General features: G+C 39.8%; 1 pseudogene; it reads left to right on the forward strand.

The window, feature by feature from the left end:
* Nucleotides 1–3031: 3031 nt before the first annotated feature.
* Nucleotides 3032–4315, forward strand: LOC141428656 (gastric triacylglycerol lipase-like; annotated as a pseudogene).
* The last annotated feature ends 19420 nt before the right edge of the window (nucleotides 4316–23735 follow it).

The raw sequence follows: 23735 nt of genomic DNA on the forward strand, positions 1-23735 counted from the left end.
AGATTTGGATTCCGTAGTGACGTGACACCTGACAGACTTGATATTTGTGTCACGTTTGGTAGGTTCGTGCACAAAATCGTATTTTGATTTTAAGTTGGCCTCATGCACGAGAAATTCTGACAACAACTCTAATCTAAAAAACTTTTAATGGCTCTCTAACGTATGCAAAGTCCGTCCATCGAGATCGCAGCGAAATCGTTAATTTCCCGACGATCTCATTTGTTAGTTCGGGCGACGCCATGTACTCTGGCACATTGAGCAATCGAACTATCTCAACGCAATGACGAACTCTACACGCGAAAGCATTAATTTCTGTCGAGCTCTCGAGGTTGGATATCTTAGGTAAAGCACGAACAGCCGATAGTTCTGCTAAAATAATGCGTTCCGGCCTGGCAAACTCAACCTCTAGGGCCCGCATTACTTCAAGGGGATCGCAAGCGGCTGCTAATAGAACTGCTACAGCGTTGCGTGCGGCTCCTCTTAAAGCTGAACCAATTCTAATTAAGTTCTCCGTTGGCGAGTACGACGAACTAGTATTTTGATACATTCTTTTGAAAATGAGCCAGTCCGTCGCCTGACCGTCGAAGATAGGCAAAGCGACACTCACTCTGGGGGTCCGCGACGCTCCGGAGACAGCAACCTCAGCAATCGCTTCAGCTAGGCGTAAAGTGTCGGATTTCGAACTATTCTTATTAATGTTACAACAATTAAACATGTGTGGTTGTGTACCTAACTTATGTGAATTGTTAAGTGTATGGTCTTGAACACCTGGGTTGACAGGCATCCGCTCGCAGTCTTGCACTTCCATACGCAACCCCCCGGGGGTTGGATGTGGTACGGCGGCAAGGTACGTGCCAGCGCTGTTGACGTGTGAATGCACACGCGCGCCTCCAGCAGTCGAGGCTGGGGCGGTGACAGTGAGTGTGCCACCTTGGGGCGCCGTCGTTATTATGGGTGCACTGTACACATAAGGCAAACAATTAATAGGTGCAGGTAATGAATAAGGCAAGGCGGCGCTTACGTAGGGCAGTGAAGTGGTGTCACATGGGTTAGGAGTTTGAAGCACGTGACAGTCCGGTTCCCGTTGCTGTAACGCGGGTAAGGCGACGTCTGAAGGCGCCACAACCATCACACCCCGAATGTGGCTCTGAAGGCACGGGCAAGGTGACGGATGCGTGCAACGTCGTATGTACTTGCGGCGTCGTAGCATGTAAAGCAATCGGATTACTATTCACAGAATCATTACGGTCTAGCCACTCACCAACAACCGATCGAAAACTAGATCGCCGGCTACCTCCGGCCTCTGCCTCCAATGCGGCAATTCTAGCACGGTGTTCTGCTTCTGCAACGGTTCGCTCTGCGGCGAGCGCGCGCTCCCGTCCGGCGTTCTCCATGTCCGTAATGCGCCGGAGATGCTCCGCCTCTGCGGCGAGGATGCGGGCTTGGATAGTCGATGATGACGATTTTGTAGACACCGATTGATCACTTTTTTCACTACACTGCTTCTTAGCCTTGCTTCTTGTTAGCATTTTAATCACTTTTACTTCTGACACCAAAAATGTGAGGAAAACAATGTTTCTAGTTTTATAGTTTTATTTATCCTGACATTGTCAATAGAACAAATATATTAAAAAAAAGTAAAATTCTATATTTAAACAAATAGGTCGAAAGAGTTTGCGACACGGGTGAAATTACCGATTTCCCCTCGAACTATTATCTCGGATGATATGGGTAACTTTCCACCCTTGGTTATCAATCTACTATTGTAATGCAATGTTTAAATAAGTGAAATTGAAATTTAATTGAAATCGCGTACCAAAATATTCGCCTTTGCATTTACGCACTTTAAAAAATACAACATATTATGTACTTTAGTTTCCTGTTAACCTTGGTGGTCCCCAGTCACAATTATTATTCGCACTAAATATATATACGTTGCGTAAACAGGCAGTGTGATGAACAGCTGTACTAATTTACCTAAAACATTAAATGAAATATAGGATTTGAAAAGAATTTGATGTGGTTTTATTTGTGCGGTTGTGCGTGTATGTGGCGGTCGGTCATAAAATCCGTCAGATCACGAAATTTCTAGGCATATCGTGAAATGGCGCCATTTCATGAATTGGCTGGGTCATCCGCCATATAAAGCCATATCCTTGCCATATCGTACAAAACTCACCGTTTACGATTTGCCTAGTGACGTTTAGGCAGATCATGAAATTCCTAGGCATATCATGAAACGCCGCGATTTCATGTTTTGGCCAGTTTAGGCAGATCATGAAATTCCTAGGCATATCATGAAACTCTGCCATATCAGTTCTGCCACTTCGCTGGCCGCTGCCGCGGCACGCTCGCTTCGCTCACTTGGCTCGTGTGTTGTAGTCACGATTTATACTAACCAAACCACTCCTCGCTTCGCTCGTCGTACCTAAATTTTTTGGCGGATTTTACGATCGTCCAGATGACGAAACCCTTAGGCACATCATGAAATGGCGCCATTTCATGATATCTCTAAAAGTTGGCCAGGCATATCACGATGTGAAACAATACAGCAGATCGATTAGAGCAACGAATTCGTCGATATTCTTAGCTTTATACCGGGCACATCGTGATATGCCGAAAAAAATAAAAATTTAGGTACGACAAGCGAACGAGGAGTGGTTAGTATGAATCTTGACTACAACGCACAACCCAAATAAGCGAGGGGAGCGTGCCGCGGCAACCGGCGAAGTGCCAGAAGCGATGTGGCGGCGTTTCATGATATGCGTAGGAATTTCATGATCTGCCTAAACGTCATTAGGCAAATCGTAAACGGTGAGTTTTGAATGATATGTCGGATGTCCCTTAGCCAATTCATGGAATGGCGCCATTCACGATATGCCTAGGAACTTCGTGATCTGCCAAAAATTAAATAAGTATTTCATTTCATGTTTTAAATAAATACAGCTGTTAAAATATTTAGCGACGAGACAATATATATATACATATTTAGTGCGTAGTGAGCCACAATCTTGCTCCTTCGGTACTAAGATTAATACCTCTGCAAAGTAACGCCAGAATCAATCATAATACTAAAGTTTTGACATGTCGCACTCCTTGTTAATAGCGTTGTTCTTATTGTTTTTTCCAAAATGCTGGGCGAGTTTTAATACTTTGAACGTGCTTTCCGATATATCAACACGACCAATTGTGAATGATTTGGTCGAAGCTCCAAATTTTATTGCACTGGCTGCAGAAAATGGCTTCAGAGCAGAAAAGCATGACGTTGTAACTGAAGACGGGTATATATTGACCATGCACAGAATACTGCCCGGGGAGAACTGTGCTAGAAAAAAACCGGTGCTGCTAATGCATGGGTTACTTCAAGCATCCGATGACATGATATCCGCAGGACCGTTTGCTCCAGGGTTTGTTTTAGCGGAGCAATGCTACGACGTCTGGTGTGGCAACGTACGGGGCAACAGCAACTCCCTAAGGCACACCAGTCTCAACCCCCGAAAAAGACTTGGAATTCTGGAAGTTTTCTTTCGACGACATGGGCTTGTACGACATTCCAGCCATGGTGGACTACGTTTTGAAACAAACTAGCGTGAAAAAGCTTATATACATAGGTTTCTCGCAAGGCGGTGGAACCTTTTTCATCATGAACTCTGAGAAACCCGAGTACGCAGAAAAAATTGGCCTTTTCATCGGACTGTCTCCGTCTACGAGAAATCTTTACTCAAAATCACTCGTGTTTAGGGGATTATTAGCTTTTCAAACTTTCCGAGCTGAATTAGAAACGGTTGGTATATGGGAGATAGGACGTCGAGGGTCTCCTGCAATAGGAGCACTAAATGTTCTCTGTCAAAATAAACTGGTGGCAGCTATATTGTGCGAGGCTATTACAATTGCGTTAGATGCTCCACATTTAGAATCTATCACGCCAGAGATTGAACGGAGAATCTGGAAGTATTTTCCAGCAGGAACTTCAGTTACAAATTTTGAAAAGTTTGGGCAAGCGTTGGAGAGTGAGAAGTTTCTGAAGATGGATCATGGTCCAGAGAAAAACCAAGAACTTTACGGAAGTACCAAACCACCGGAGTACAATTTTGAGGCAAGTACCGTCCCAACTGTAATATTTCATGGTTTATCCGACCACATAGTTGATACAAAAGATGTCGAATGGTTCCTACCAAAGTTGCCAAACGTGTTGGACTATATACAAGTAGAAGATCCATTATGGAATCATCTTGACATGACATACAGCCGTTTCTGGAATGAAACAATATTTAGACCCATGAAGAAATATATGGCTCAATACGACTCTATATAGTATAAAATGAACTATTTGTAATTTATTGCACATATCTGCATCCACAAGACAGCTAAGTCAGTGTGTCGCGTATGTGCGGATGAGATTTAAGTCTGTGTTAGAGTGCTTATCCAAATAAATTGTATTAAAAGGCGATTATTCGAGGGTTTCAACCGTCTCATTTTTCTGGACACTTCTGTAAAAATGGCCGAAGATTCTGATACAGTTTTTTAGTTATCTGGTAGGAAGGAACACAGGAACTCTGACGAATAATCGTAAAAACGACGTCAAAATCTACAGCCAATTCGTAAAAAATGAGACCAGATGAATGAGGCGGTTCGCTCGAATAAACTATTATTATAATATTGTAAATTGATGGGTCCTACGTACAAGGGCTTAAGTGTAAAATCATTACTTTACAGGACGGGCTTTCAAAGTCAAAAACTGTCGTAACTCAGAGACGGTGTATCCGAGACTTCTAAAATTTGGCACACTAGCTAATAGTACTCTGTCCTTCAACCACAACGAATACAATTTTAATAAAATATTTTTTCATTACAAGTTATTGTACGTAACGCCCATATAAGTGTATTTCCGGGAAATAGACTTGTGTTCAAAAATACAGTAAAAATATGTATGTTGGCTCATATACGCGTTCAACTTTAAAATCTTTGGTACAGTCACCAGCACCAATATCTGACACAACAAGCATGCGTAAATATCTGATACGACTCTATTTCTAGGGCCAAAAGGACATATATTTTTGCATGCTCCGCTGTGGCAGATATTAATGCTGGTGACTGTAGGTACGTTACCAAAGATACTTAGAGATTTTTTTTTAAAGTTATACAATCACATTACGATGTAGCATCGGGGTAGCGACGTTCCGCTTGTCGTACAAGGACGTAAATGGCAGTTATGCCCACAGATAAAAAAAAATCGCTCCGGGATTTACTGCGTATAAGTATCAAACGTACGTTTAGCCCTTCTACGCTAAAATTGCATCTAGTTCGGCCATTTTACTCCAATGAACTCGAAAAATAATTAAATAACAGTGTTTTTTAATCCACTATTGTAAATCCTTCCTTCGTCCTTATACATAGGACCCATCGAAATCTGTTTAAAAAATATATACCTCGTTGAGTTTCTTGCCGGATTCTTCTCAACAGAGGCTTTTCCGAACCGGTGGTAGATTTTTTTGATATTCATAAGTGCTTGTTATAACCTAAATTAAATAAAGATACTTTGACTTTGACTTTGAAATAGACTTACACTTAAAACATAGACCTGTATCAGTGGCGGGGGTAATGAAATCTATCGCAGCGCTCATAGTGGCCAAAAGAAGAAATAATCTAGGCTCCATCATCTGTCATACTCATATCAATGTGTCATTAACAAAGCAATTTCTATAGACTTTAACTACCTAATTTTAGTAATAGATGTTTGTGTTATGATGCGAGCTTGAATTATTGAACACTGTCCCTGTTTTGTTCTTAATTCCTCTACATCTCGGACATGTCCAGCAGCAATTTTCCTTATCAACGGTTTGTGGTTGAAATTTTATATTGAGTGATACTCACAAAACCGGTCTTCAAAATGATACTCATTTTGATCTGAAAACGATATTTAATTTATTACTAGCGATATAAGAACAATTATATAATATTCAAAGAAACCAATAAGATAGCTTTATCTTTCGTTTTACAGTAAAAGTGCAACTAAACATGAAGTAAACAAACCCTGACACAACGAAAAGAACACACTTTTTGAATAAATTGTACTTACCTCATTTAATTTTAATGACCAAAATTAATTCACAACCTTTGTCCGTTTGAGAGCCACACTTAAAACCTCACGCAACAGTGGCGCCATCTAGTATGACAAAAAACGATAGCCCTCATTGGGTAAAAGTTAAGTTTGTAGTCGATAATGAAATGCAATCCATTCAACGACCGCATCAAATATAATTAGCTAAAATGAATGACAAGATAATGAGAATTCATATTCTAATAGTTTGTTTTACCATAAAGTTTAACGGACCTGTTTCAAATCGTTTTCGTTCCAAATCTCACAAGATTATGCCAGCTGGCTTTCGAGTATGATGGGAAAATGCACTTCGAAATGCTCATTTACATTCAGGTAATAAAAGATGCCAATGTCTCGATTAGCAGTTTTTACCCAACTGTCCGAAGGAGGATTATGTTTTTCGAGCGCCCCTTATTAATGTATGTCTTTCTTTGGTCGTCTCTTCAGTCTAACGACTAAACTAGACGGATTTTAACATATATGATTATATCATTAGACATATCATTAGATTCGTCGTAACTGACGGAGTGACATAGAATATTATTATAATATTTCAATATAACGTCCACGTAAACAAATTATGGCGGGAAAATAAAAATTAAACTATTGTAACAATATGGGTATTAAATGAAAGGTAATAAGCAGTGATCGTATAATCGGATGCATATTTACCTAAAGTTTAGGTGTTGGTTAATATGGAATGCACTTTGCAATCTAAAAAATCCCGCGATTCTGGGATCGCAAAATTCAGTGTTTCGACTATAGGAACTTTGCTTATTTGAGATTTACCTATCTAATGTTAAAAGTACAATAAGAAATATAGTTTCTGAAAAAATAAATTATTCGATTGGTGGCAAAAATATGGTTATGTTAGGACCGTTAGCCACGACACGACCGTATATGCATCCATATAGATCATCATCATCATGATGATTAAGAAGCCGCTTCCATAATTTTATAGCTAAAAATAAACTTTAGGTAAATATGCATCCGATTATCCGATCACTGGTAATAAGCCCGTTGGGCGAGTACAAGTGGCGAGTTGTCGTTTGTTGTGGCGTTCTAAGGAGGAAGCTGTGTTCAGCAGTGGACGTCTTCCGGCTGATGATGATGATGATGATGAGGCCATTCTAAGCTTAAACACAGCATATATGCTTGTCCCTCAGATGTAAGTGTTTTTTTTTTTATTCGACTGGATAGCAAACGAGCAAGTGGGTCTCCTGATGGTAAGAGATCACCACCGCCATAGACACTGCAACTCCAGGGGTATTGCAGATGCGTTGCCAACATAGAGGCCTAAGATGGGATACCTCAAGTGCCAGTAATTTCACCGGCTGTCTTACTCTCCACGCCGAAACACAACAGTGCAAGTGCACTGCTGGTTCACGGCAGGATTAGCGAGCAAGATGGTGGTAGCAATCCGGGCGGACCTTGCACCTACCACCTGCAAACAACCACCTGTAAACAAGCTTCACATTTTTTCAATTAAATTTAATTAACTTTCCTTACATAGGTAAAGTAAACCAAGCTTACGATTAAAAAAATGTCACAACATTTCATATTAGAGCCCTCCGGCAACGTATCGTTTTTAGGATTTAAAATAAAAAGGAGATCACGCTTTTTTTTTCGTTAATCCTCGCCTCGGTTCCAAACAATTAAAGCTATCCGCTTAAACCTCCAACAACTTGCAGTACCGTCTACAAAAAAGGGAATTTAATAAGAATTTGAACACTGTTTTATACTTGAGTCCAGAATCAGGCGAACCAACTTGACAGTTCATTTCACACAAATAGAAATGTGCCTACATTTTTGAGCCGTTTGGGTAGAAACCCATGGGTCCTTGGGGTTTGAGTGCTGTTAATATTTTTAAATCACTGTCGTCCAAATTGATTACGGCTTCGGGTGACCAGAGGGCTGGCTTTTTCTTAGCACAAAGATTAAGCATTGCCATACAGCGTGGTAATGCTGCCAGCCTTCTGGGCACCTTACCACCTGGCAGTGATTTTGGGCAACTTTTTTATTTATAATTTTAGTTTGTATGTAGTTTTAGTTACCTTTATTTTGTTTTATATTATACAGGCATTTCTTCGAATGTAATAAATAAGCATTCTTTATAAAAAAAAAAAAAAAAAATTAAATAAACTAAACTAATAGAAATAGAAATATAGAAATAGAAAATATTTATTCGCTATTCGCACAAAACATAATAAAAATACATTAAAAAAGAAAAGAAAAAAAACAACAATATGCGAAATCGCGAAGCGTCCCAGCTCAGCTCACGGCCAACACTATGTCTTCCGCTGTGACCGCTTGGCGACTTCACGGAAGCTTCACGGAAATGTTGCAACGGTTACACTAGTATTGTAATATCGATATAAAAAAAATTTTTGAACATCGGTAAGGACGCCATACGCCCTTTTCTTTGATTTCATTTCATACGAGTATGTCATTCGACTTAACTGCCTTCAGCTTGCTTGGAACTATTTCCGTTATTGTGAAATTTTCGTAACGTTATTTTGTTGTTATTCTTTTTGTCATTTACAGGCCTAAAGCTTTGATAATAAAGTCCAAAAGTGACAAAAATTCACCTTCCGCGTGTACACAAGGTTATGTAGACAAATTTGTATCAACATAATTCCTTTGCCTATTTTTTTGCTATGTCTGGTAACATTTTCAGTTGTCAATCCAGTTCGCTTACTTTTGGACTCGGGTATAGAATTGGACGGACCCATCAGGGGGGCTACTAGAAAATTCATAAATCGAAGTTCGTATGGTACCGTCCGACCATTGGTTCATCAAAGACGTTTTATATCAAATAAATACTGCACCTTTATGGACTTAATTAGTTTGCGTCAAATTAATGACATGTAAACTTCGGATATCTACAAAGAGCTGGCCCAACTACTAGAAAAAGGATAGTTCCCTCTTTTTCCTAAAGATGCTATCGATGCAAATTAAAGTTTTTGGGGGTTTCAACAACCCTTTATATACTAGCTTTTGCCCGCGGCTTCGCCCGCGTGGTATTCGGTTCCCTCGGGAACTGTGCATTTTTCCGGGATAAAAACTAGCCTATGTCACTCTCGGGTCCATAAACTATCTCTATGCCAAAAATCACGTCGATCCGTCGCTCCGTTACGGCGTGACAGACGGACAAACATACACACAAACACACACTTTCGCATTTATAATATTAGTATGGATTATCATCTAAATGCGTCCATACTCTATTGCACGTGGACAGGACTGACAAGCGTCACCATAACGTCACATAAGTAGTGTGTGACAACGCTCTCGCTCTACGATGCCGAAATTAGCCGAGCCTCTTTCCAAAGACCGATGTGCAATCTCTATGGCCGGGTACTGTACTGGGGTGTTCAGTATCACTAACAAACCCTTGTTTATAAATGACCCGTGTACCTTATTGTTTACGTTTGAAGATTGTTCTAATCCAAAGAATATACTAAGCTGGTATACCCAGCAGGTAAATCAGGACTGGCCAAATTCTTAAACAATAGCCGGCCTGTGTTGCCAACTCTACTAGAGCCGTGGGAATTAATTTCGTATGTAAAAAGTGGAGCGACGCGGCTTACTTCAGTATTAAGTAGGCGTCAGGAATCTACCCGAGTGTCCCGGTAATGGTTTGGGATTTGGAGTTCCCTGGAAAGAACAAAAGATTTAAATAAAAAACCCGGTTAAGGGGCTACCCGAGATTTTCATCGATTTTTGACAAGTTTTGAATCGTATCTCCTACTTTTGCACTACAGATAGAATTATAAGTCAAACGGCTATCGGTTCTCCAATCATTTATCTCCATTTTTATCTACCGGATTTTGAAAAAAATTAATACTTAATTTTGTATGATTTTTTTAAATGTTGTCTGAAAAACACTTATTTCGTATCTCTATTGACGTGAAAGATCTAACATATACGAAATCTACATATTTGGATTTGTCTTTGACGTCTCTAAAAACTGGTCGAGGGTTTTCATTTGAAACTAATTAACACAAAAGTTATGGCCAGAAAACCAGTTTTTTGGCCTAAAATTGTTCAACTTTGATGCCTAATATCTCGAAGACAATGAACTTTGAAGTAAATATGGGATACTATATTGCTTAAAGCCGTTGTTGTTAATATAATAAGCTACAAAAAACATTAGAAAACTAAGGAATTCAGATCGAAGGTCATTGGGGCATGGGATCCCCTTAAGTGCGAATCGGACTCATGCACCCGGAAAAGTAATGTCTGCAATGCATCCGGGTGCATCAATAAAATCCACGGAGTAAGAGTCCATGGACGCCACAGATTGGTTATCTTTAGTTGGTCCGCATGACCATTTATGTAAATCATCATCATCCTCATATCAGCCGAGGACGTCCACTGCTGGTCATAGATGTCCCCCGAAGACCTCCAGGTCCAGTGGCTTTGGTTGGAAGTGACCGTCATCTGCCGTGAACCAGCACCTTGTGCAAGGTCCGTCCGGATTGCTACCACCATCTTGCTCGCTAATCCGGCGTGAAGCAGCAGTGCTTGCACGTTGTGTTTCGGCGTGGAGAGTAAGACATCCGGTGAAATTACTGGCACGTGAGGTATCCCATCTTAGGCCTCTAGGTTGGCAACACGTCTGCAATACCCCTGGTGTTGCAGATGTTTATGGGCGGTGGTGATCTCTTACCATCAGGAGACCCACTTGCTCGTTTGCCATCCAGTCCCGGACCCCGGGAACCCGGGACCTCAAGCTTCGTAGTCAGGTCCTCTAACCACTTGACCGGATGGTCATCAAATACACCGGTAACCAGGCGACCAGCACTCGCAAGGAGTATTTCAGTAAACCAAACATTACAGACGTCGAGAGCATTGTTTACGGTCCATTTGTGATGCTTACTGGAAACAATCTTTTTATTTTCTTTGTATTGATAAAAGTTTTCTTATGATGAGGATTTTACATCGGGTGTCAATACGTCACGTGGCTTCGCGTGTTTAGTAAGTATGTTTTCTATCTTTAGTAGTGTGTTTTTCATGCTAAAGTAAAGATAAATCTCGTCACCTCGTTACCCTGTGGGTGCAAGGAACACTTAATTCTTTACGATACCAACTCCTATTAAGGATATTATTAACAGACGATGCGAGGCAAATTGAATCTTCAGATATGAAGAAGTACATGTAAAGACTATAATTATGGTGAAATTTTATCGGTTGATCATTTAAAAAAATTGGGATGATTTCGATCGATATTCACTTACTGCAGTTTATGTTTTTTATTAAACGTTTGTTATAAGTAACTAGAGTTTACCCGCGGCTTCGCACGCGCAATCTATTCCATCTGGTAGTTACAATTGAAATTCTGGGATTTTATAAAATTCCCATGGGAATCCCCAAAATTTATATCGTGGCCTTCATTGAGGCTGTGTTAAGAACAACTGTTCAAAATTTCAACTCTTAACCCAGCGGTTGAAATTTCAAAATATTATCCCTATCCCGTGGGAAAATCGAGATAAAAAGTAGCCTACGTGCTATTCCAGATGCTCAGCTATCTACATAACTCATCCAAATCCGTTCAGCCGTTTTGAAGTTGTGAAGGAGTAACAAACACACACACACACACACACACACAATCTAAATAAATAAATAAAACCTTTTCACTACTCATGCTCTAAAAGTAGGTCAATATAGCCTTACGAGGTGGGAGTAAGTTAGTACTTTAGTCCCTAGGGAGTAAAAGTAAGTAATTTTTTTTATTTAGTTCGAGTGACTTAGATAAACTCAAACAGCCAGTTCTTGCTTTTTGGCATAAAATAAGATTGTGTGGACCATTTTCATAACGAAAATGTTACGTTCTTAGTCTACGTGGTCTTAGTTCTATGATTTTTCCGCATAGAAGGTGGTACCATTCTATTTATTCCAGATTGTGTATGGACTTTTCGCCGATGCGATTTTGTTATATCTGTGTCTGATTGGAAAAAATATACTTACCGCGATAACTTTCAAATTTTTGTAGAACGTAAATCATAAACGATTAAAATAAATTGATTATTTTCACAATGTCGTCAAGTGATAGTAAAAAAATTATGATGTCGAGCAAAGAGCAAAAGACATAATTGATAATCTTTTGCCGCCGAAATCTAGAAAGATTTATTTAAAAACCTATGAAAGTTTTATGGACTGGAGGAATAGAAACGCGTTAATTCTTTCACAGAATAGAGTTTTCACTTCGAGACTAAAAGTCAATATAAACCCTCGGATAAATGGACACCTTCGCTAAAGCTCGGGTGGCTAACCACCTCAGGTATTATATATTGGCTTATTTTAGTCCCTCGATAAAAAATATACTATTATTGCCACAACTCAAAATTAGGCACTGATAAATAAACTTTGTGGGAGAAACAAAAAGTTGGGACAATGGGTCCCCAGTCTCAGCATATGCTGGGCTTGGTTGGCCGGCGCTGGTTTTCAGACTGGTCCCTGTAAATCTGAGGCCACCTGGTAACTACAACCCAAGCCCTCTCGTTCTGAGAAGAGGCCTACTGTGGGACGTATGTGGCCAAGATGAAAGAAAGAAAGAAATAAAATAATTTATTTATAACAGCAATGACACATAATTAGTAAAAATAACAATAAGAAATGTTGCCGCTATAAAAAGGTCCCGGCTCAGCATATCGCTGTTTGAAAACCAGCACTGGTCTTTCGCCGGCCACAGGAGAGTGGAATTACGGAAAGTCACACAAAACAAAAGATGATGATGATGAACACTGAAACCTAAGCAAACATCGCTGGCTAGATGTCGCCAAACAACTTTCCCCTTCTGTCAATTAGGTCACTCCAGCATGGCCGGTCAAACAGTTAAGTTTAATTGTTTATTAATCACTATACTGAACTGTCTGAGTTAGGGCCAGAGGCGTTATCAGGCAATTAACTTGGCCTAACTTGCCAACTCGCCAAGTTCAAATTAAGTTGGCCAAGTTTGATATATTTATGTCGTGCCGGTCAGTCGTCTCGTAATATTTGAGATGAGCTAAAAATTAACAAAAAATACGCTACATCACGTACGTTACGTACCACGCGTGGGTGTGTCGCCACGGGGTATGCGAGGATTTATCATCATCATCATCTCAGCCGTAGGACGTCCACTGTTGGACATAGGCCTCCGCCATAAACTTCCAGTTGTTTCGGTTGGAAGCGGCTTGCATCCACCGTGAACTCGCTGTTTAACCAGATCATCCGTCCATCTCGTTGGTGGCGTCCTACGCTGCGCTTGCCGATCCGCGATCTTCTTTTCAGCCCCAACAGCCACCCGTTCTCGTGCTATGTGGCCTGCCTACTTCTTATCATGCCGTCTCGCTGACGCTATTATTTAATACAAGAGTGAGAGGAACAGGCAGTACTTCTTCGATTTTCGAATTTCTTAGTAGCCCCCTCCCCCCCCACTTCGAAACACATAAACGTCACGATGATAATAAAGGTTCTATCTAGGCTCTAGGAATCAAATTATTTGACTCGGTGCTACCAGAAATTATCTCTTTGATTCCATTGAAACTCGTCGATACCGTCAAAGGCTAAAGTATCAGACATGAGGAAAGCCGGCTCGCGAAGCTAGTGTTATATAATCCCAGATAATCCGTTTGTTTGTTAATCCGGTACGGGCTTTGCGTGACCGGATCAAAGTGGTTTTAATCCCGGATAAGTTCCCGGCACATCGGGCGACCTGTTGATTCCGTAAGTGTTTTATTCATATTTTAATGTGAATTTGAAGTTTTTTTTGGGTTCTGTGCCGCAATTGGAAAAAACGGAACCTTTAAGAACGTTTTCAGATTATTCTATCTGATATCGGTATCGGACGACGATGGTCGACACCGACACCCGATAGCCGACACCATTGTGCTGTTTTCACGTAAGTATTTCCGACAAAATTGTTCCGATACGGCCATTTGCTCGATAGCCTAGTGCACACACACAGAGACAATTTAGATAGGTACACGTATAGCAAAAAGCTTTACATAGTCTCTGTGTATATGTCGGCGGCCGATCGTAAAATCCGCCAGATCACGAAATTCCTAGGCATATCGTGAAACGCCGCCATTTCATGAATTGGCTAAGGGACATCCGCCATATCGTTCAAAACTCACCGTTTAGCGATTTGCCTAGTGACGTTTAGGCAGATTATGAAATTCCTAGGCATATCATGAAGCGCCGCCATTTCATGATTTGGCCAGTTTAGGCAGATATGAAATTCCTAGGCATATCATGAAACGCCGCCATATCGGTTCTGGCACTTCGCCGGCCGCTGCCGCGGCACGCTCGCTTCGCTCGCTCGGCTCGTGCGTCGTGATCACAATTTACTAACCATTTTCTGTACTGCTTGCTATGTGTTGGTGTGCAATAAAGAGTTATTGTACTGTATTGTATTGTATAGCACACATAGATCTAAACATTGTCGTCCGACAGCCCGTAGGTGTCCGATGGAGCCGCCATTATATCGGTGTCGGCTCCGATATCCGATATATCGGGCCAGACAATGTGAAAGACAGGTAAGTACATATTTCATTCATTTTACTTGACCCTGATATTGTATCGGCGTCCGATACCGATATCGGATCGGATAATCTGAAATGTTCTTAAGGTCTCTACCTACTACACCGTATCAGCCATGACCGTACTAGGAACGTGTCAGGAACGATATGTCAAGCTTAAACATGGCACGCGACGGCGGCGGTTGGTTAGGAAACGTGCTAGTGGGCATAGTCTCATACTTTTCAATACAAAGAATATATTTTTCACTTCTCATGCTCTTAAAATGTTACTTTACTCTCTGCATATCGGGACGTATGTTCCTTTTGAGGGTTCCAGAGCCAAAATGGCAACAACGGAACCCTTATAGTTTCGCCATGTCTGTCTGTCTATCTCTTCTGTTCGGGTGGCGAAACATCTCGAGTCATTATGGCTTGTTTTAGTCCCTTGTTGATCAATCTGCTATTTGTTCGACACGTTGCTATTACGACTATGGGATAGGGTGTAAGGTTAGAGACTGTCTTAAGTTCACTTTGCTGTCTGTCTGTCCGTCTGACGGGATTCGGATCCGAATCTCCAGTGTGCCACGTGCGTGGCAGAACTAAATTCTGGTAACTGTTTGTGTTTTTTTTTAATTATTATGAGAGGGGGGGAGAAAACTAGCAAGCGGGTTATCTGGATCTGAAATTATCAACACCGGCTATAAATAACATCTACTCAAGGAGAGTCATTGGCCTGTTGCCGGCCTTTTATGAAAGTATAAGCCCTTTTCTTAGCCATAAGTACTAATATTATAAATGAGAAAGTGTGTGTGTTTGTGTGTTTGTTCACGTCGAAACGGAGCAACGGATCGACGTGATTTTTGGCATAGAGATAGTTTATGGGCCAGAGAGTGACATAGGCTACTTTTTATCCCGGAAAAATGCACAGTTCCCGAGGGAACAGCGCGCGATAACCGAATTCCACCCGGGCGAAGCCGCGGGCGAACGCTGTTCTATCTATCTATATAAAAAAAATAAAAGGGTCATGGGTTCAAACCCCGGCTCGCACTTCTGAGTTTTTCGAAATTCGTCTGCGGAATTTCATTTGAAATTTACCACGAGCTTTGCGGTGAAGGAAAACATCGTGAGGACACTGCACAAACCTGCGAAGCAATTCAATGGTGAGTGTGAGTGAAGTTCCCAAACCGCACTGGAGCCGCGTGGGAACTATGGCCCAAAGCCCTCTTGTTCTGAGAGGAGGTCTGTGCCCAGCTGCAGCAGTGGGACATATTATTATATAGGCTGGGATGGTAGAGGTATAATTATGTCTGTGTCTAGCAGCGGTCGATTAAATTCTATTTATTATTATGATTGGTTATTTATTTGGAGTGTTCTTGTATTTCTATTTCAACTCCAAATTTGTTACTTTTACGGTCATCCCGTAAAACCATATCGTAAATACAAACTGAGACATGGATGCACAGAAAAAACAGAAAAAGAGACCAACGCAGGGAATCGAACCCAGGTTCTCGGCATTCCGTGCTGCGTGCCATACCCCTACACTACCACTTCTGTGCTGACATGTCTCAGTTTTTTATTTTCGATCTATTTATTATTCCTGAGATTCGGCTATTTCCACGAATTATTCTTCGTGTTTCAGACGAATACCTCATTGAGTTTCTTGCCGGATTATTCTCAACAGAGGTTTTTCCAAACCGGTGGTAGATTTTATTCTGACATTCATAAGTGCTTTAGCCTAATTTGGATAAAGATATTTTGACTTTGACTTTGGATATTTCGTTTCTGATCCGTTCAGTAGTTTCAGCGTGACGATACTCGAACATTCGCATTTACAATATTAGTAGGATGTAGGGTAATAAAATAAGATCTCAAACTAAGTACCTTCTTTCCGTAACAAGAACGTCACAAGGCCGGACGAGACAAAAGGTATAAACCGGACCGGACAAGTGCTAATCGAGCTCGCGCAGTGAGGGTTCTGTACACGGTCAGAGACAAAAATAAAAAAATATCATGGGACACTTGACACCAATTGACCTAGTCTCAAACAAAGCAAAGCTTGTACTATGGATACTAGGCAACGGATAAACATACTTAAATTAAACATCCAAGACCCGAGAACAATTACAAACATTCGTATTATTCATATAAATATCTACCCCGGCCGAGAATCGAACCCGGTACCTCAAGCTGCGTAATCAGGTTCTCTAAACACTAGGCTATCCGGTCGTCGTCAATACCACATCATACCTATTTTACCTACATCAAGTGTAAAATATGAACTTATTCAAGTTTCAAAACCAAGTACCACAGAACCTTCATCCCAGCCTATATATGTCCCACTGCTGGGCACAGGCCTCCTCTCAGAACAAGAGGGCAGAACCTTATTCCGACGCAATAAGGCCGTAGTAACATTTTTGGAAGCCGTGGTGGCCTAGTGGTTTGACCTGTCGCCTCTCAAGCAGAGGGTCGTGGGTTCAAACCCCGGCTCGCACCTCTGAGTTTTTTCGAAAATCATGTGCGGAGTTACATTTGAAATTTACCACGAGCTTTGCGGTGAAGGAAAACATCGTGAGGAAACCTGCACAAACCTGCGAAGCAATTCAATGGTGTGTGTGAAGTTCCCAATCCGCACTGGGCCCGCGTGGGAACTATGGCCCAAGCCCTCTTGTTCTGAGAGGAGGCCTGTGCCCAGCAGTGGGACGTATCTAGGCTGAATGATGATGATGAACATATTTTTTGAGTGCTTCGAATAGATCCGTACTTATTAAGTACTGCGCTTGACTTTACCAACCAGCACAACGTCAGCGTTAGACAAAACCCAGGACCTATATTACGAAGTGCAAAACTCGAACTTCGTATGTTGCCGTCCCGCTGACGCTTATGTCATTTAGACGCGAGTGAAAGGGACGGTGCGATACGAAATTCGATTTTCAAGTTTCGTACTAGCCCCTCAGGTCACGTACATATTCAACCCTTTCGAATTCGATACCCTTCCAGTACGGAACCCTAAAAGGGGGACAGATAAATCCTTTCGTTTAGTTGTGTAAGCCTTCACGGATATCGTAAATTCTTCAGGCGCAACACAGACTTTTTAGGCACGGTGTATATGAAGCTTAAGTATCTCAGAATGTTTCAGTGCCCTTAGTGTAAGTTATCGGTTACAAAATACGTCTCGATCGCGTTCGCGTTATAATCTCAATTTGTATAGAAACACGAACATCGCAAACGTTCGCGCTAGAGGCGCTGTTCGTGTNTTAATTAATATCGGGCAAGGTACCGCATTAATGGAAATTAGCGATACTTAAAAAGATTTCGACAAACAGAAAACCTCTTTCTTATTTGAAGTCGTTAAATAGTTTAAAGTAGGTTTAAATTTAATTCAAAGAACTCTTACGGTCTTTTTGTTCTCTTAACGTGTTCCCTCCGGCAAATGAAACTGCGAAACAATTACAAAACTCAAAGTACTTCAAAATTTACCTCATTCCTTCTTCTTTAATTAGCATAAAGATGATGCCACAAAAAAAGGAAAAAGTTCAGCATTTGCCTTAGATACAGTCACGAGGATTCAAGAGAACTCGTTAACAACTCGCTGTTTGTTTGGGTTGATGATAAAAAGACTCGGATAATTAAGACCGGCATCCAAACTTTGGCATAATTTTAATGAGAACACTGTATACATTACTCGCCTGCAACCTACTAAAATGCTGCCCATAGAATTTTAACAAGCATACGTTTCGTTGCATAAAAAGTACTTAAAAATTGAAGTTGTAATTTTGATTTCAATAATGTCTAATAAACAATTTTAAACCGTAGTGTATTTACTTGATTACTTTGGATAGCTACTTTTATTTTTATTAGGACTTCGATAAAATACTGTGAAAACCGCTAAATGTGTTCTATTATTCCACTTCTACTTATTCTGGCGAACGCTTTCAGAAAGACCATCATCGCCAATGATATAAAGTAATCCAAAATCTAATCGTAAAATGATGCGAGCTAAATTAAATCGAGGCATGTCGTGAAATCGTCCGTATTTCCAGAGAAATCTTCCTCCATCAGCCAATTGCAATAAATGAGGGAGTCTGATTGGAATCCGATGTGGATTTTTTTGCCGCAGACGTCAATGCCGGGTACGAAGAAACGGAGGCAATTTTCCGTACTTGAGTTCATTTATCCACAACCATTAGATACTTGGATGTTTGGACATTAATTACGATGGAAATCATTGCGTATAAAACTCAAAAAAGTAGCTTAGAACTTTAAGTAAGTAAAGTTTACTTTGGTGATATATGGAAAATGTGTGAAAGATGATCTTTCTCTTTGAAATATTCTCAAAATTCATTTTTTTTTAATAACTGCATTGACCTGTCATATTCTAGTATCACACCAGGGTCTTTTATTCACATAGTTGTAAAAAACGTTTGTTTGTTGGCTAAATAAGAAACAACTCAAGCTGAGATATGAAGGTGCATCGTGTCTGTATCGTTGTCTAGCGGTGGTGTAGCGGTATAGCACACGGCACGGAATGCCGAGGACCTGGGTTTGATTCCCTGCACTGGTCTTATTTTTTCTGGTTTTTCTGTGCATATTTTCAGTTTGTATTTTTCGATATAGGTTTTACGGGATGACCGAAAAAGTAACAAAAAATTTGGAATTGAAATAAAAAATACAAAAAGATTTCCAAAAAAAAACAACCTTAATTGTAAACAAATCAACGCCATCAGCATGCCTTTCGCTCCCGATTCCCGACTTAGTTTTCCTATGTACCAACATTGTCTGTACTAATTGCTATACAATTATTTACCGCCCAGGATTCGTTACGGTGAGTACTGGATGCTTCCATTAAGGTTAATGGAGCTAATCCCCTGACTCTAATGGGTGATTGGATCCCTTCCCGAATCCTCCGATAATTCGCCCTTGGTCCAGTTCGCTACACTTTCTTACACAAACATTATATGCCTTTCAGTGTGTTGAAAACAAATATTTTCACTGTTAATCGGTAGGTGGTGATTACGCAAAGCGTATCAACCGCCATGTCATTTGTTCTTCCAAAATCGAAGAATGTGTTCGACCTATAATTGGTAATATTCCAATATTATTATAGGTCGTCTCCGTAATAAGTCTTAGTTTTAGCACAGAATAAGTTTTAGTTTTAGTTCATGGGCATATTTATCGATTTTGGTAGCTCAGAAGATACGTATGAACTGTTTTGCTTGGTAACCGAATTACGGGATTTAGAACAGGTGATGCTGGAGATGTGATCTGAATCAACCTTATGTAAGTCAGTAAATACCTATTGACCTAAATTGGAAATTGAACTCGGATAATACCAGGTAGTTAATAACCGCCCTGAATTATCTTTGCGGGAATAGGATAGGAGACGGTCGACTCGGGCCAGACTTCTTTCACAATATGTGTTAAAAATAAAGTTGTGTTAAATACTTGTGATGTATACATATCATTTAATTATTGTAAATCTGTTTAAAAAAATATATACCTCGTTGAGTTTCTTGCCGGATTCTTCTCAGCAGAGGTGTTTCCTAACCGGTGGTAGATTTTTTTTTGACATTCATAAGTGCTAATTGAAAATAAAGATATTTTGACTTTGACTTTGAGATATTGACATTCGTTTTTCCCGCGTCCAGATCTCAGGCTCTGTCAAGCGCGCCACACATGGCAACACTGGCGTTCCGTAGATGCTATAATGCCAATATGTTTAATAAACCCGCATGTCAATGATCAATATTCATAACTCTTCATAATAAATATTTAATCTTAGTAGTTATCCCATGACAACTTGCATTAAAAAACTAACTTTTAATTTGTTAATCAAGTTAGGTTTTCTTTCCCCTCAAAAGCTCGTAATCATTTTCAAATATAATTTTGCACTTGTATTTTGAAAAACTCAGAGGTTAAAACACGGATTTGCACCCACGATCCTCTGCTTGAGAGATTACAGGTCAAACTACTAGGTCTCCACTTCACTATAATTATTAGAGTCGAAATACCCAATTTAGAAAACCATTTTCTATTTACAGTACTTAAACTTATAATTCAAACTAGTAATGTGATCCACAAGGTATACCTATGTACAGATTCCACAATCTTTGCACAAGAAAATAAATGTATTATGAGTAATGAGTGAGTAGCACTTACTGTCCTAAAATGGACAACAATTCCAATGGTTTGTTTTAACGCACTTACTGTGCCGATTATGTATTTTAGTAACAAACATAAAGTAACGTAAAACTAGTTCGTTAGTTTACAAAATAGGCTCTGTCCATCAGAGAACAATTTTGACAGTGTCTAGTGGGATTTCGCCGTTGTTCGGTAAAAAAATATCAAAAACAGAATATGAGAGGTTCTGGTGGATGAACATCGAAAGCCGAATGGAACGTAAAAACTAAAATGGGAAACTTGTATAAAGCAAGTGCATCTTAGAACTTATTCTTCCGTTCAAAAATAAATTTCAGACCTATCATCGAAATATTGTAGCATAAATAAAAACATGCACTTTCTTGTTTGGCGAATAACGTTTGGCAACCTGTTTGATTTCCCAACTGTTTAATATTTCTGATACTGTAAATATCTAGGATTTTTATAAAACTAACCTAGCCTAAACTAAAGGATAGCCGGTGAAATAAATCCTGAAATATTTACACTTTTAGAGTTTGCGAAATGAAACGGTTGCCAAACGTTACGTTGCGAAAAGGCAGTACCCGAAAAAGATCATTTAAGTGTATAGGTAGGTACTACCTAACTTGCAACAAAACATTATAAAGGAACGCATTAAAAAAATACAGAAATACAGACTTCAAAGTAACCATTTGATTTAAAACTTTAATGTTTAAGGACACGCAGTTTATACAGATAGGTTTGCCAACGGGCAATGGAGCGCAGTATTTTAGGTGTTCTTACCTAGATCTAATCGTATCAGATACACGGATCAGCACTCTGAAACCAGCTTAGCAGATGTGATTGTCTAGATCACGTTAAGATTTCTAAACTTAAATGGGACTGGGTCGTTTGGTTGCCGACACCCATGACCATGACGATGTGCTCGAACCTTTACTCAGATTCCTTGGGATGGCCATCGAAGCAGTAGCAAAGCGACAAGAAGACGGCTGCTAAATGCATAAGAAATCAATGGTTGGACATATTCTTGACATAGACGAGTGACGGAAAGAAGGGGAGACCTTTACCCAGCCTTTACCTCTGTTATGAGACCGTTAATAAGCTACAAAAATAAATGTTTTATTAACCCCCGACGCAAAAAGAGGATATAAGTTTGATGCCATGTCTGTCTGTCTGTCATGTAGCTCTCAAACGGGTGGATAGATTTCAATGTGCTTTTTTACGTGAAAGCGAATTTTCACGCGGTAGTTCTTAGTTATGTTTAGTTAAAATCAGTTGATCCATTTCTGAGATATTGAATTTCAAAATGACAATGTCGGGGTTGTTCAACTTTTTTAAGTTGGATAGGTTGGTTATACTTCGTTTTTTTTAGCATTACAAAAAGGGTAAACAATCTTGACGAGTCTTTTTATTGAAAATCATTTTTAAAAATACAGTAACATTACTTTATAATACCAAAAGAACGTAAATGATCATAATGTCCGTGCTAATTGTTACGAGTACATATTCGCTGCGACTTATTTTTCTCAAATGTTTTTCAATAAAAAGACAAGTCAAGATCGCTTACCTTCTTTCCAATGCTAAAAAAAAACCGAAGTATATATTAAGTATACCTTTAGTATCATCGTTTAATTTAACACTCTTTGTCTGAGTAGAATTCTTATTATGAGTGTGTTTATTAATTTTAATTAAAGAGCCACCCGCGCCAATCTGTCAATCTCAGCGGAATAATGTCGTCGTTGGCTGACGGTGAGATTTAATTAATCCAGTATCAAGCACAGTTAGTAGACGTTAACTGTATGTATACTTATCGCAATTGACATATTATACGTATAGAACGTTGACTAATGTACTTGCACATGCCAGGAACGAGACTTCTGTAATCAGCTAACTGTTCGTGTTCAGTTTTGCACTTTATCACATTATATCTCTGTACCTAAATCTTTTATTTCTATTACTTTACGTACGGTTCAATGATTTGATTTCTGGCTCACTGTGAATATAATATTTTTCCTGATCTAGCAATGTTATTATGAAATTTTATATGAAAAGGTTCCACTATACAATGGCCAACGATTCAGTTAATTTGATAATATGCAGCTTTATATCATCGAAAGTCGAAGGATGGGAGTAGCAACTATTTTGGTCATTGACTCTATAGTAGTTAATAAAATAACTGGCCAAGTGCGAATAGGACACGCGCATCCAAGGTCCCGTACAAAATATATATCTACTAGCTTTTGCCCGCGGCTTCTCCCGCGTGGTATTCGGTTATCGCGCGCTGTTCCCTCGGGAACTGTGCATTTTTCCGGGATAAAAAGTAGCTTATGTCACTTTTGGGCTCATAAACTATCTCTATGCCAAAAATCACGTCGATCCCTCGCTCCGTTACGGCGTGAAAGACGGACAAACACACAAACATACAAACACACTTTCGCATTTATAATATTATATGTATAGTATAGTATATAGTATGGATGATTATGAGTATTTTTTAGTGTTAGTAGAGCTCTGCGCCTAAGCAAAATGTAGCTTGCATAAAGTTTTTTAAAATTTTCTAATTTGTCTTCCAAAAGTAGCCTCCTTATTTAAGAGAAGTCTCTTCGTTCCATTCTCCATACAAACGTGGTCCCAGTCTCATTTGAAAACTAGGCAACAGAAATAGATGAAATTTTAAAAGTATGGACTAGACGTTATTATCTATGCCTGTGGTTTTTCAATAAATGTGTAATATCAGAATTACAGGAGTTCAAAAGTCGACAAAAAAAATGACAACTTTGCACGAGAATTACAGGCTAATACAGCATTTTTACAAAAATTGAAAAAAAACCACAGACATAGAAAATATAATGGATATCTTGATTGTAAAATATCATTGATTTCTGTGCTGTACTTTTCGTATAATATGAGGACAACGAAACCCAAACTTCAATCGCCCAAATCTTGAAAAGCCTACAGCTATCTCGATATAAATTACGGACGTTGTTGCGGAAGGT

Source organism: Choristoneura fumiferana, chromosome 6, assembly GCF_025370935.1.
Source record: "Choristoneura fumiferana chromosome 6, NRCan_CFum_1, whole genome shotgun sequence".
NCBI classification, from domain to species: domain Eukaryota; kingdom Metazoa; phylum Arthropoda; class Insecta; order Lepidoptera; family Tortricidae; genus Choristoneura; species Choristoneura fumiferana.